This window comes from Enoplosus armatus, chromosome 19, assembly GCF_043641665.1.
Source record: "Enoplosus armatus isolate fEnoArm2 chromosome 19, fEnoArm2.hap1, whole genome shotgun sequence".
Taxonomy (NCBI): domain Eukaryota; kingdom Metazoa; phylum Chordata; class Actinopteri; order Centrarchiformes; family Enoplosidae; genus Enoplosus; species Enoplosus armatus.
In genome coordinates this window covers 7,792,932-7,802,628 of record NC_092198.1, presented here as the reverse complement: position 1 = coordinate 7,802,628, position 9,697 = coordinate 7,792,932, and positions in this window count along the sequence as shown.

Genomic DNA, 9,697 nt, shown 5'->3' with positions numbered 1-9,697 from the left:
GTTTGGCATTTTTGTTTTACTGACATCCCCGCCAGCCCTGCTTTTACAATACCTGTAAATTATTGCTCTGCTCCGAAGCCCCCCCCCTTTCCCTTCCTCACCACTTTTTTCCTCCTCTGTCTCATCCCCCTTTGTTTCCTTAACTTTCTTCCACACAAATCACACATCTGTCGTCGAGCAGCCTTAACATTTAGCTCTACACTATACAACCACACGAGCAGCGGGTTTATCTTTTACGTGTTAATATGTTTTTCCCTGCTGCTGCTGTCATAGCTCAGGTCTCAGTCCATCCATACATAGTGTGTGAATTCATAGTAGTGCCTGATGGTGTTTTATTTTTCCTGCTGTACACAAACCTACTCTATCCCCTCCATTTCTGGCTCATCTGCTTTTCTACCGCTCCCAGAGAACCTAGGGCTGACCCTTACAGCATATCAAATTCTACATTTCACAGCTTTCTTTGCCTACACTGCTGAGCACGGGGAATATTATCCACGTATTTATTCCTCTCTGGATGCTGGTTTCTCTCTGAATTCGCTCTCTACATGCGCAGCCATGTTTGTTGCCACCGGAGGTCAAAAGGCCACAGAACTGTCCCTATTTGCTCTGCATGTGTTCCATTAGCATCGATTCCCCATTCTACGTGAAAAGTGCAGTTAATACCAGGCGAGTAGCTTGGGTTGTTTTATTTATGAACATGTGCCCATGGAGACATCCATTATCTTCAGTTTTCACAAAGCCCCAGTGTAGGAACTGGTAGGGGAGTGTTACACAGAATCCCAAACTGTTTTTACTGTGAGCCCATCTGATTTAAGCACATTTTCTTCATACAGGACCCAGGGGCATTGTGGATTACATCAGATCTATACCATAGCTCATATTTGAGCCGTGGAGTATGAAAAAGCACAGTTCAAACAGTTCATATCTTGCATTGGAAATGAGAGGCGGCTAGTTAAAAGCCTGCTTACGAGGGAGCATTGACAGATCCTGTGCTGTCCATGGCAATTCCTTTGATGCCAATCAGAAGATAAGCTGTCTCTCATTTGACGCCGATGAAATGGAAACAAAGTGGTTAGTCTTGGCCATGTGTCATGGGTTTGTCTGACACACATCATTAGACCCACATGCCATTAAAATGCATAGTGTGAAATTCGAGCAACATAAAAATGTCTTTTAAGGAGAGACGCAAGATCGAGGGAGAGCGAGGCGCCTCATCTGCATGGGTAGTAATGTGCAGCTCTTTGTGGTCAGCTAATTAAGATTAGAGTGAATTGATTGTAGCAGCGTTTGTGCTGCGTGTGGTTTGGCAACAGCACGGTCAGAGAAGAAGTAAGACTGGAGGAACAAAGCGTGAGCTGAGAGCAGCCTTGATCTGTCAGCAAGAGGACAACCCATCATCTGCTTTGTCGGACGTAGATCTCGGCTTCCTGCATTTACATTAATTACATGCAGTCGTATCTACCATCCAGAGAGTAGGCGTCTCAAACCTGACCAGCGTGTGTGACAAGGAAAGGGAATCATGGCAAGCGTAAGCGCTCGGCGCTGCTTTTCATTCAAAATGAATAAATCAATTTGCAAAAGTACACTCAGGTTGGTGGAGGTCAGAAGTATCAGTATTGTATGAAATGCGTCTTGTAAGCTGCAGAGAGATACAAAACATGACAGTATAGTTGTACTTTTTGTGGAACTGTTTTTTTCTTTTACTGTCAAAACTGTATAACCTGCCCATTATATTTATATTTATATTTGGTTTACAATCACATATGGCCACAAAAAGCTGCAAATCTTCACATTTAAGAAGCAATAACTAAAGAATGTTTGGTATTTTTGCTTAAAAGATTACTGGAATGGCTAGTCAGTCATCAAAATAGTATAGTATAATCATAATAGTTGGCGATTATTTTTCTGTCACTCAACTAGCTGATTAGTTGATCATTTCAGCTCTAATTGGGTTATTTCTGGCTACCTAATGGTAGTAGTGATGGAGAGCATTGTTAAAGAGACCATTAATGTCAAGTAGACATATTTAATCCAAAGAGGTAGACGCGTTACTGTTGTGTTTGGGATAACTGAGTTTAGTTTGTAGGTTAGTATCATATCCAGCCTTTCTCATCAGCTTGTACTGACCATGAAACTGAAGCCAGGTCCTGGGTGTTGAATTTCAGACCCTCTACATTTTAGCTACCTACAGTAAGAGGCACTTTCTCCTGTTTCTCCAGGCGGCCATTACTCATTTCATTGTCACTTTTACAAATTGTATTCAGGCTTAGATTTTGCTGATATCGTGACATCTATCAAGTGTATGAATATTAGTAAAAGGATGATCAGTGTACCTGTGTCATGCACCCCACTTTGAATCGACACACACTTTGACAGCCGTCCAGTTGGGCATTGTCGCTATATGTCACTGGGTCTCATCATAGGCCGGTTGGCCACTTCCATTTAGCGCATACATTTATCTCCATTTGCCCATCCATTAATCTCCCTTTACTGTAACCCATCCAGCTACTGGCTAGCCAAAGAAGATGAGACGCCCCATTACTTATTTAGCACCACTTTAAAGGGGACCCAAGTCAATCGAGAAGCTGCTCTCGTTTACGGTAACAACATTTGCCGAGCGGTCTCAAACACAGTGAGTGAGGATGAGATTGAGCGGGATGGAATCAAGTCAATAAAAGACATGGAGGATGATGTGCCCTGCGGTCAGATAGTTAAGTGAAGGTCAACCTGTCGGGGTGTAATCTGGCGGCTCTCTGGACGGTGACAGGCAAGACAGATTCGTAAGGCCAAGGTGGAAAAGTTGCCTGGCCTTCAATATCCCCTAAATCGATGTGACCAGAAGGAGGAGAGGGATAGTTTTTACCCTTGTAATGAAATTTTTTTTTTGCCCCTCTCATATTATAGTGGATCCTTGTTCTGAGGAGGGCAGGTTTTGATGCATTGAGAGCTCATGAGAAAGGACACGCGATAAGGGGGTTGTGGGAGAGAGAGAGAGGACAGGCTCTCCAGCCAGCCAGCCTTTTCTCTTCTCTTGTGTGTGTGTGAGTGTGTGTGTGTGTGTGTGTGTATAGGCCAGCATGGACACTTTTCCCAACCTAATCATGATTCCCCTTTTTTATCTGAGTGCAGACCAACTGTCCAGGCCTATACATCACAGCTCCCCCAATACGCACACACCCATGACTCCCCCACTTTCTGTCTTCTCTCTCTCCCTTCTTCCACGCTATATATTGCTGTGTATCACCCACTGACACTCTGGCAACATATTAAAAAGAGGGATAGCGACTGCTATGTTATTGCCTGGAAAGTGATTTACCATGGGGCCACATTCCCACCATATTGATTAAAGAACATGTGTGTGTTTCACATTTTCTCCAGCTCCCTGGGCTTTCTCATTTTCCCTCTCTGCCATTGCCTTTCCTCCTCCTCCCACTTCTCCTTGTCTCCTTTTTCCTCCTCCTTTTTATCTTTCACTTCACTTCCGTTTTCTCTGATGTTGCCCAACAACCTCCACCACTTCCCCGTCTCTCTCCCTTTCTCATCTAAGTTGGCCCCAGACTCATGTGGCTGATTGTGTGTGAGAGTACAGCTGAGGCATGGGTAAGGAAGGGAGGGAGGAAGGAGAACAGGGGAGTGAAAATAAGAGAGACAAAGGGAGAGCAAGAAAGAAAGAAACCTTTGCCACTGAAATTTTATCTATTGTAGCTGCAGCACAATCAGGAAAAAATGCAGGCACTACAGGTTTGTGGCACATTTAAAATTCTTCAGTTGTCTTACTACACATTATTTTTTAAGATGCTCAAGGAGAATTCAGAAATAGGACTACACATAGACATATACTGTAGAGCCATGTATATTGGCTTTACAGAATATTGAACTTTAGGGCTGCAGTGAATGATTATTTCGTTATCAGTAAATCTATGGGTTCGTTTTTGATGAATCGATTAATTATTTACTCTGTGAAATGTCAAAAAACTGTTAAAAATACCCTTCACTTGTTTGTTTTGTCTGATCAACAGTCCAACCCCCGAAGAAATTCAATTTACAGTTATATAAAACTGATATAAGCAGCAAATCCGCACATTTTGGAACCATGTTGGAACCAGAGACTGTTGATGATGAGGTTGGTTAAACTCTGAATTTTCCTGTAGCGCCACAATGAGGTTCACATCTGAAATGTCTCGACAACTTTTGAAATTTGGTACAGAGTTTTACCAAACAGATATTCCCATCAGCCTCAGCTGATTATCATGCCGATATGCTAAACTAAGATAAACATGGAAGACATTATACCTGCTAAACATTAGCATGTTAGCAATGTTAGCATGCTGACATAAGCAAATATTTGGTTTACGACTAAATATTGGCAAAATTGATGACATTCCTGTTAGCCTTAACTCTACTTTATATTTAATGCTAATTAGCAAATATTATCATGCTAATATGCTAAATTAAGATGGTCAACATTATATCTGCTAAACATCAGCATATTAGCATTGTCATTGTGAGCATGTTAGCACTGGTGTGTGGCTAAGTACAGCTTAACATGTCTGTAGACTGTTAATCTTATCGCTTAATAAAGGACTTTGATTAATTGCTTATCAAAATCTTTGTCAATCAATTTCCTGCCAATTGAGTAATCGATGAAGTGTTGCAGCTGTAGCCACATTTGACCCCATCCATATGAGACTGCTGTCACAGATTGCCACAGTTTAGTGTGCAACTGTGCTGCTCCCTATGCGTCACTGCTAATCCACAGAATAACGTACAGTTACATTATGTCAAGTAAGTACCAAAAAACTGTTTCTCTCTCACCTGCCCACTGGGGATCTCTCTCTCCTTTCATTTTTTATTTTTTTTATTTTTTTTGACCAGTCGAGTAGAAAGTAAATGTTCATAAATGTCATTTTAACCACGGTAGCATTAAATGAAGTTTCCATCCCTAATAGAGACAGATGTTCACTAAATCTGGGCAGTGTCCGACCTTCATCCAACCTAGGTGGGAGGAGGGTTGCAAATCCATGTTGGATGACGCACCATCGACCCATTCAGTTTTAATTCACTCTGTCAGTGTGACAGGGGTATAAAACTATACTGTGACAGAACACATTCCCCCAGTCGGTACCTCTCCTACAATTTAGTGTACGCCTCATTCTCCTCATCATTACATCTCTTTTCCTTTTTTTCCCTTTTTGGTCATTTCAGGGGCCTCTCTATTTGTTCATTCCACTTGCCTAGGCTGTCTCCTGGGCCATTAATCTATACCGCTCCAACCGCTCCTCTGGGCCAGACCGGGCTGCGGCGCCACTCACTGTGCGCTCTGAAAGGCCACTGTGTTCATACAGATATGAAACGACGGACAGAGACAGAGAATGGCTTTTAGAGAAAGCACCCAGAGACATAAGATAAGTGGAGAGAAAGAGAAGGATATGAGGAGAAAGGAAAACGCTCTCACCCCTCCTTCACTTTTCATGTCGTGTAAGGCAGAAGTGACAGAATCGTGTATTTGAGAGAGTGAGATGATGTTGCCCTGAACAACTGCACCGAGGTTACTGTGGCGTCTGCCCTTTTGAAAAGGTTGAGATTTGAGGAGATTAATATGCCGTTGGATCACACTGGGGGATTTCTGGCTCGCCCAGAGCCAGCCTGGACACGCAGCAGCCGTCAGCGGTGACGGGGGACTCAAGCAGATGGCCTGGCGTAATCAGAGAGAGCGCTGTCCTGGGTGTACGTTGGTGTGTGTGTGTGTGTGTGTGTGTGTGTGTGTGTGTGTGTGTGTATCTGAGTTTGCAATAGTGTTTGTGTGACGTGGAGTAAGGGAATTTTTGTGTGTTTACGCCATAAATGTATGTATTTGTGCACTGACACTTGTGTGTCTGCGCTTTGGAAGAAAAAAGCAATGAATAAATGCAGCAAACTTGGCAGTGAAGACCGCCTGACTCGAGGCTCTGTCACTTACCATGATAGAAAGTATTGGATTTGACTGAGTTGGGAATTCGGTGCGCAGCACATCTGAACTCTGTTTTGCTTTAGCTTTAATATAATTGACTCTTTAAGAAAGAAACATCTTTAAATATTAAATCTACAAACGGCCCTGTTTATCCAGCCAAGTACACAAAACTACTCACTAATCTAAAACTGTCTCTGAACAGTATTCCTCTGCATGTTTTCAAATGATTATTATTTATTTCTTCCTTTCTTTTCTTTTTTTTTATTACATTTTTAGTGAAGTGAGAACATCCCCTTTTAATGCCATCGCTCAGGGGAAAAACACAAGGACTCTAACAGTCAATACCTTTTCAAATCATGTTGTTGTGTATAATTACATGTATGATAAATCAGCGTTATTATTCAAATGGTGGTCTCCAAGTGTCAGTCTGTCCGTCTGTTGTCAGCCGTTATTTTGTGTTGCTTTGCAGATTGAAGGTAGACTTGATGTTTACTTTTCTTCCCCCTCAGAGTTCAACATGTTCTCACCAGGGAGCTGAACAGTACAACCAGGTTGTTACTGTTGTCCAGGCTGTCACTTGGGGGGAGTAAGACAGTGTATGTGCAGACCATCCTGCAGCCGGAGGACCTGGGTTCTATTCCCCATACTGATGAAAATTCACACTGGTGTTGTTGAGCAAAGCACTGAACCACTGGCTGGCCTTGAACTTGGATGGGCTCAAGTTAAGAGAGAACACTAAGTATGACTTAGGGAAGTTGTTGTACAGCACATCTTGTTCAGTGGTGCATTGACAGTAGTTGTCAAAGGCAGAGAGTGTTATTTGTTGAATCACTGTTTCCTCAGACAGTCTGCGCATTCAAACCAGTGAGATTTCCAGTCATGAGCATGCTTCCTTAACCACTGTCCCTGCTGTCAGGAACCAAAGCTTAAAGTTCTAACAAGGGAAATGTTGGCTGTAAGAGCTGTCATTTCAGACTAATTTCCTCTAAACCGTATACTTAACAAGAATATCTAATAAAGGCATTTAATAATTTCTGCAAAGAAACATGGAGTCTTGGGTGATGGAGGGGTTCTTTCTTAAATCGCCTGTTAGTGCTACAATATTGGATGGTGCTTGACATGTATGTGCTCACTGCTCACTCTATAAATCGTTTCATTCTCATACAGTTACTTTATTCAGTCTCTAGATGGAAATTCTCTTCCTGGCTCTGGTTGGGGTGCAGGGTCAATCAGCAGGACTGGGGTCTCTAGAGCAGGTGGGGGTTAAATATCTTGCTCAAGGCCTCTTGGAGCACTGCATGCACAGAAGGGGATCAAACCTTAGGCCCTCCAGTCTGAGGATGACCTCTGTAACCACTTGGCTGTGCAAAAGTCAAACATGCGAGCTAATGTACGGGGGGATAGACGGAAATGTAGAGCCTTTGTTGCTTCGTGGGGGGTGGGGGTGAGGGTGGGGGGGTCAAGACACTATCCAGCCCCGGAGCATCTCTGTGCTAATGACGGGAAGAGCAAAATCAAAGACGTGCAGGGCATCTCCATGGTGACTGAGGCGATGTCACGATCCCTGTTGCCGGCAAACTCTCTGTAGCCGAGGATGCGACCAGATGCCGGGGCAGCTCTTTATAGTGAAGGCCAGTCAGCTCGCAAACTTCTCCATTGTAAATCACTGTCACTGTATCCACTCCTCCTGCTCTCCTCCACATTGTCTCTCGTCTCTTGCTCTCATTTAATTCTCCTGGTCTCTTTTTCACGCTCTCATTGCCGCTCTGTCTCTTTTATTGATGTCTATATCTCTTGATCTCTCCTCCAGCTTGGCCATGCACTCTAAGCCGGTGGTGTTGAAAGAGATGGATGCTCACTGCCCTCAGTAATCTCCGCAGCAGCCATTTAGATAATTAAGTCACTATTCTTGCGCTGCCTCATGGCCCCGCTACCAAAGCTGAAATATTCACATACGCATACACATGCCCACATGCATATTGATATATTAGCACACACATGTTACAGTAGTTGCAATAATGCAGCAGCCCAAAGAACATGTCAGTTTTTCTCCTCCAACTGCCCTGTGTGTGTGTATATGTGTGTGTATGGGCCTGTGTGCGTAGCTGTGTGTGTGGCATCAGCAGTGAGAGCTGTTTGTTTTGATGCCGTTGTTGGTTTTTATTTAGAGAACAGAGAAATTTGCAAAGAGATGCAGCGGGGAGAGAAAAGGCGACAGCTGCCATGGGCCACAGAGAATACACACACACACACACACACACACTGCATGATTGGCGTCTAGAAATCTGCACACACCCCGAAGAAAAAAAGCATGCAGAAAGGCTGGATGGGAAAGTGTGCTCACTAGCCCCAGGGTTTTTCTCCAGCTTTGTGTCTTGCCGTTGTGATAATGTGGCGTTTTGTTGAAAGTCGGTGTTTTAATTAACTGAGCAGCCACGTGCGGTGGTGGAGGTAGCAGTGCCTCTCTGTTCCTCAGGCTAATCACATGCCTGGGATACTGACAACCAAACACTGGCAAGGTGTTACTCACTCGGTCATTGCAATTTTTCACAACGCCATGGTCATTCCTGCCAGTGAGATTTAACACTTTTTGGACAGAAGAATGGCGGTCAGCCCATGCTGTTTTTCATCATGCAAAAGTAAAAACAGAGCCCGTGTGTTCAAACTACAGTAAACAAGCGGCTTGGAAACCCTTGCATCATGTCGTATCCCCCACAAAAAACACACATGCAGTACACACGCAGAGACACACAGCTGCCCTTTTTCCAGATTGGAAGAAAGTTTTACTTATTAATGCTGCGCTAAAACAATTGTGCTGATGCACACTGAGGGGGAAATTTGCTGTCAGTGGTGCAGGTATATGCAATATTTCTTAATCTTCAGAAAAAATAACCTTCAGCCTCAGTTCCTTTTTATTTCTCCTCTCTCTGTCTACCTAATACACCTTATCCCTCTTTTATCCGCTTTGAATGATTTGGCCTTTGCTTGCATGCTTTATCAAAGAGGAGATGATCAGGAAGTGTCTGTCTCTGGCAAAATGAGGCAGTGTGTGCATGTCACCCACCAGTGTTTCATCCATCAAGGTGTCAGATTAATGTACAAAGTGCCATCTCTCACTATCATCTCCTCTGAAACCGCTGTGGAAATCCTAATAGGCACATGAGATAAGGAAATGTGAGGTGCTGGATTCAGATTAGTGCAAGATCAGCTAAGAGTGAGTACCCCTTGGTTCAAGTTTATTTGGATGCAAAACTTCCCAGTTGTCCTGCTGTACAGGACAGCTACAACTGGCCTAGCTGTAGATGTTTAAGGAAAACCAGCCTATATGCCTCTAATAATGTGCTAAAACAGAAGCTATTTCTGCTCTGAGTGGTGCCTTAGCTGGTGGGTCTGTTTTGAGACATCCTTTGTTTTTATGATACACTGCTGACTGCGCGGTGTCTCTGGATTCTACTCAGACCACTAATGAGGTGTACGAATTGTAGCAAAGTGCTAATTCCCCTCAAACCGCTGGGATTAATTGGACCTACTAATGCTAAGAATCAATCCCAACAATAGGCTTGTTGGTTTCCATGCCAGCAGGTAGCTGCATTCATCTCTGCTTCTTATCCCTGAAGATGGCCCTTCCTCCACACAGACACACGCACACACACACACACACACACACACACACACACACACACACACACACACACACACACACACACACACACACACACACACACACACACACACACACAAAACTCC